This window comes from Bos mutus, chromosome 14 (genome assembly GCF_027580195.1).
Source record: "Bos mutus isolate GX-2022 chromosome 14, NWIPB_WYAK_1.1, whole genome shotgun sequence".
Lineage (NCBI taxonomy): Eukaryota > Metazoa > Chordata > Mammalia > Artiodactyla > Bovidae > Bos > Bos mutus.
In genome coordinates this window covers 58,677,687-58,683,812 of record NC_091630.1, presented here as the reverse complement: position 1 = coordinate 58,683,812, position 6,126 = coordinate 58,677,687, and positions in this window count along the sequence as shown.

The window sequence follows — 6,126 nt, the reverse complement described above, 5'->3', positions numbered from 1 at the left end:
CCGCGCCCGCGCGGGGGTGGGGCGCCCGCGGGCCTCTGCGAGCCCGGGGGGCGCGTGCCTTCCTATTTTTTTCTTCCCAGGCTGCTATATTTGGAAGCTGACAATTCTGTCTTGTGGACCCGACGTATACCTAGATTCCGGGCAAGTGCATCCCCTGGGGACGTTTAACATTTGCGATGCCCATGACTGTAGCTTGGATTATCAAGTCAGAATGGCTGGGTTGACAGCGGGCCCTGGCACCAACAATTAAAAAATTCCCCAAGCGTTTCATAAACGCAGATCGAGGCTGGGACCCTTGGAGAGAACACGGGGGAGGCAGATGCCGGGTCCGTGTGGAGAAGGAACCAGGTACTGTCCTGTGGCCTGCAGTGTGGAGCAGAGAGGAGAGAACTGGGCTGTGTTTGGCTGCTCAGATTCCGGCCTGAGCCTTGGCATGTGGGCGTGGCACAGCTCGGGAAGCTGGTGGTTGCAGAGCTGGCAGGGGGCCTGGAGAAGTCCGAGAAGTTAACAAACGCTGACCCCTGTTTATTGAACATCTTCTCTGTGTACAAAGATCCAGAGACATAGCAATGCTACATATGTTGGGAAGAAATAAGAGGTAATAATCAGCGAATAACCTTTGGTCATCATTTACTAGGTCACCAGTGAAATGAGTGGGGGTGTGGAGTTTCATGAATGGCATGAGAAGGAATATCAGATTATAGGGTGCTAAAGGAAGAACTGGGAGTCAGGACAAGATTGCGTTTGGAGTTTACTGAGGGTTAAGTGGGACACCCAGGAGTGCCCAAGGTGCACAGGAGAGCTGCTTAGCCAACATGTATCTCGGACAAACCTGGCAGTGTGATTAACTCAAGTCTGTGTGCTGGGTGCACGGTGAGGCCAGACACACTGGCATGTTGGAGTCTGGAGCAGAGAAGTGTTTACTGCAGGGCCCTGCGAGGAGATAAGGAGGCTCATGCCCTGAAATGTTCCAGCAGCTGGAAGGGTTTTGGCAAAAATTTTCTTTTAATATATATATTTCTTAATATTTAATTGGTTGATGATTTCTTTACAATATTGGCTTGATTTCTGTCATGCATCTGTTGAGGGAGTTTGTAATTTCTTTGGTTCTGTCTCACTGACATGACAGACGGACTGGTGTTATTGCCCTCGGAGGGACCAGGGTCACTGTTGTAGCCACGCGTTCTGGGAAACAAACTCACTCAGAAGGACAATGCAGATAGTGGACTGCTGTTTATAACACCATTTACACCAGAGAGCCCAAGGCAGAATCTCCTCTTAGCCAAGGACCCCGACCAGTTTTTGTGAAAACCTTATATACCCTAAGTGTACGTGCCCAAACCCACCTCCCCAAATTCCCTGAAACTAGTCTGAACAATTGAAAAGAAAGATATAATCAAAGTTAACCCGTGATTCATATGCCTTAAGCCTAGGTAGTTAACAGTGGACAATTATCAATAGGCCTGTGGTCATACTCCAATAAGCATAATAGAATGTATCATTCTATTCTGTTACACAGATAACTAGGGTATTCTTTTAGGCAATGGAGAGTCTAGGTAGGAGCCCTGGGGATCTTCCTTCTGGGGGCCTGGTTTTCCAGCTGGTATGTCGTTTCCATAGATACTGGGCATATAGCTCAAAGTCCACATTCTGGCCAAGATGGAGTCCTGCTTTCAAGACAGAGCCTGTTCTATTTCTTCCTTCATTATGGCTGTGTGTTACAGCTCAGTTTTATTTGGAAAGCAAAGGGAACTATATCCTTGAGTCATAAGGGCGGGCCAACCCTAAAGATGTGAAAAGAAGCCAGACCAATTTTGGCTCCTCTTTTTATGTTTTTTCTCCTCCCCCTGAGCCTACCCTGTGTAAACTGGGCTAGCCAGGAGGGCTGTTTGTTTTACCTGAGGTTCTCACTCCGGTCCTTGGACCTTCCTTTGTTCTGTTTTCCTGGACTTTCCCCTTCTTTGTCTTTTAGCCACCGCCCTTCTGGACTCCTTTTTCCTATTCTACTACCTAACACATCAACATGAGTTAACCATAGGTGTACATATGTCCTCTCCCTCTTGAATCTCCCTCCCACCTCTCAGCCTTTCCCACCCCTCTAGGTTACTGCGGAGCCCCAATTTGAGTTTCCATTGGCTATCTATAAGGGCTGGTGGGGAGAGGGGTCCCAGGATGATCAGCTTGAGCACAATTCTCTGATGGGCTAATGGTGAAGTCACAGGGTCGTGTCACAGAGGTTAGCGAGATCAGTCCTTGGGTTCCAGGAGGCCTGAGGCTTGTGTGCTCACGGTGGTTAGGTACTTAACATCTTCTATTTGGTGGGGATTTTCACAAATGCAAAACAGCTCAGAAAATTTGCATCCAATACTGTAGTCTGGGTCCTTCAGACGGAGCTACAGCAGAGGATATGGGGGAAGGCCTGTTCCAGGCAGGCTTCATAGGGTCCTGCTGGGTTACAATGTGGTGAGGAACTGCACATTTGTTCTTTATTTGGCTGTGAGAAGAGTCAGGCGGGTGGTTGAAACCTGGAGGAGTAGATGTAGGGGAGAGCCTTGAATGCCTTTTCAGCGCTTAGAGGGGAATGGTGTGTTCTGGAGGTGGTGAGGAGCTGTTCTATGTGAGGGTGAATAGGGCAGGTGTGTGTGTTGGTTTCATGTTGGCAGGCGTCACCCAAGGACATGTGCTGTAGGGGGCTCTCTGTGGCTGGGGGAACCACAGAGCTTTTGGGGGGCAGTGAGACACAGTTAGGAAGTACACATGTGCAGGTGATAGAGACAGGCAGGGAGGTGTCCCAAGTGCATGGAAGGGGGGGGTCCCCTCAGCCTGGATGAGGAGACGGAGTTGGCCAGAAGAGCCTTCCTAACTCAGAGACAGAACCCATCAAATGAGGAGCTGACTCAGTGGGGAGTGAGAGCGGGCTGTTACCAAGTCCAAGCTTGCTCTGCTTACTGCATGGGAAGTCAGTGATTCTGAGACGAGGCATTGGGACTAGGAAGAGACTTTATATGGGAGCCAGTTGACTGAGAAGATGGTAGGCTAGTGCCTCAAAATAACCATCTTGTTGGGGCTTGGTTGCCAGGATTTTTATGGATCAGAGATGGAGGGGTGAGGAAACAAAGTAAAAAGACTATTCAGTCCTTGCCAATATCCCCTAGAATGGCAAGCTTCAGGCAGGGGAATGTGTTAGTTTCACTTCCTAACAGTCCTTCACAGGTGAGTGGCTTAGGTTATCTCCCTGCCATTATGTATGCTTGCAGTGACAAAAGTGGCAAGATGAGGGTAAAGGTCATAGAAACAGATCCAACATAAATTCAAAATTAACCCTTCCGGCTTACAGACCAGGGCACAGAAAAGTTGGGTGATGGACTCCAGGTCACATAGCCGGCCTGCAAAAGTTCAGAGGTGGGGTGAAACCATTGGATGACATTTCAGAAGACTCTGAAGAGCCCTTGGTCCTCTATGTCTCAGCACAGAAAAAATTTGGCAAGAGGCAAAGTGATAGATAAGAAGCAATTTATTAGAATAGGACGCTTGAGAGGCCTACAAGTAGGTGGAAGAAAAGGTATCAGGCTGAGAACTTACTGGGCTGTAGTTCTATAATCAAAGGAAAAGGGATGGGGGGAGACTTTTTTGACTTTCTTGAATAGATGTCATGCTTCCATCATCAGCTTCTCCTCCGGGTTGGGCAGGGAAGATTTCTTGCACCTATGGTCAGGCTAGGGCTGCAAATGATTGTTTTTTTTAATGTGTGCAGGGAGCATGTCCTAGCTTACTGAGCTCACTGGGCAGGATGTGGGGCTCATGTCATCATCGTTTTATTGTTTGGAGGTACAGCCTGTGCTTCTGTGTCATGGTTTTGTTGCTAAGCAAGCCTGCTTGGTTTTGTTGTTAAACTAACCTGCTTTTTTTGAGTAATCATTAACTTAAAGGTGTCTCCCGTATCTTTTCTACTGCCAATCCCCTAGTGGGATCACTTGTGTGTGTTAGTTGCTCAGTCGTGTCCAACTTTTTGCGACCCCACGGACTGTAGACTGCCAGGCTTCTCTGTCCATGGAATTCTCCAGTCAAGAAGACTGGAGGGGATTGCCATTCCCTTCTCCAGAGGAACTGCCCAACCCAGGGATCGAATCCTGGTCTCCTGTATCACAGGCAGATTCTTTACCATTTGAGCTACAGGGAAGTCCATAAGTGGGATCACTTACTTTGCCCCTTTACTCTGTCCCTATCAGGGGGACATTGGGAAACGCCAGCCTTCTATCATCTTCATGGTTTCTCTGCACTGTCCCTCTTCTTTCTGGTCAGTAGTTCACAGTAGACCTCAAGAAAAAGTCTGCAGCATTATTAGAAAGCTCATTAAAACAATATGAATGTGAAGCAGTGGGCTCCCCTGATGATGCCTTCCAGGGAACTAGAGGCGCTGCCTTTGGAAACGGCCTCCTTTTGACTTGGTATGGGGAGCACTCATAGGTGACTGGAAGCCTGAAAACTATAATTACCTTTAAAGGGTCCTTCATGCCAAAGTCTAGGAACAGTTTCTGATGGTGGATGTAGAATGGCTGATGAACACATGAAAGAAAATGCTCTAACTTTATTCTTCAAAAAATGCATATTAAGTTATTTCTTGCCTGCCAAATTGACAAATATTTGAAAAAAAGAGAGAATGTCTTCATATGGCAGTAATGTAAATGAAACATTTCTGGAGAGCAAGTATGTATCAGGAGCTAGAAATATATGAACCTCTCATCCCATTCCATCCATGACATTAATCTTTACAGAATAATTGGATGTAATTTGTTGATTCCAAGAAGGAAAACTGGCCACTGGGAAGAACATTTTGACTGCTTTGACTCATGGAAATATATTACTTTTTCTGGAAACACATATATTATTAAAAATAAATCGATCTTTAATTTCTAAGAAATATGTGCAGATGGAGTACTTATAGTCATTTAAAAAAATAAAATCCTATTCTCAAGGATATAGAAAAATACTCTTCATGTGATATAAGTTTAAATATCATAGTATAAGACTCAATATATGATATGATCCTATTTTTCTATGAAAACTTTATCTACATGCATTAGAAATGCTGGTAGTGAATTCACCAATGTCTTCACATTATTTTTATTATTATTATTGAATAGTGGAATTTTGGTTGATTTTATTTTTTCTTTGTGTCTTTTTGTATTTTCCAAATTTTCTATTATGTGCTTTTATTTCACAGTAAAAATTTTTCTTAGAACAGACACACACAGATGTTTCCATTCAAGATGGCAGGATAAGTATAGGCATTTATCCCTATTTTCTTCCAAAATTCCTGTGAAATGAAGGGGAAGATGTTAAAGTGAATTTGAACATAATAGTGTTAGAAAAAAAGAAAGGCTGTCTCAGTGGGAACTGACTAGAGGTCAGTAAGCAGATGGATCCTATTTCCAGAAACCAGAGCGAAAGATACCTTAAACACACTCAGGGAAGGCACTGGAGAAATGAGTCATTCTTCCCAACAAAATCCCTGAGTAACTGCAATCCGGTAAATAAACACAAAGAGTGGAAATAGGATATAGATCATCCAGATGGAGTATGAGTCTTGATATAACAAGAAAAACAAAGCACTAAAAGTACTGAAATAAAATATACAAACATTGTTTTGCTACTTCTGCCACTGGAAACCAACAATTTTTTATCTGACTCCATAAAGAGTATGAACTATCATACAGTAAAAAAATATCATAAGCAAAGTAAAATAGCAAGCAATAGACTATGGAAAAATATTTTCACATAAAGAATTGACAATTAGCCATAATTTATAGACTTTGTATAAACCACTCTGAGTAAGGCAGTAGAAAAAAATGGGTAAAGATATGCACAGAAAACTCATAGGCAATGAATACAAGTGACTGAAAACTTCTGAAAAGATGCTACATTTCACTAGTATTCAGGAAAATGCACGTTGAAAAAGAATATCCTTTTGATTCATCCATTGATATGGAGACATTACAAAGTTAGGTGGAAACCCAGAAATGATGCTGGTATGGGAACACAGGTATGCTTATGGATTTGGTTTGAGGGCAGATGCTGATGTATCTTTTCCAGAAGGCAACTGGGCAGCAGCTTTCATGCCTCTGA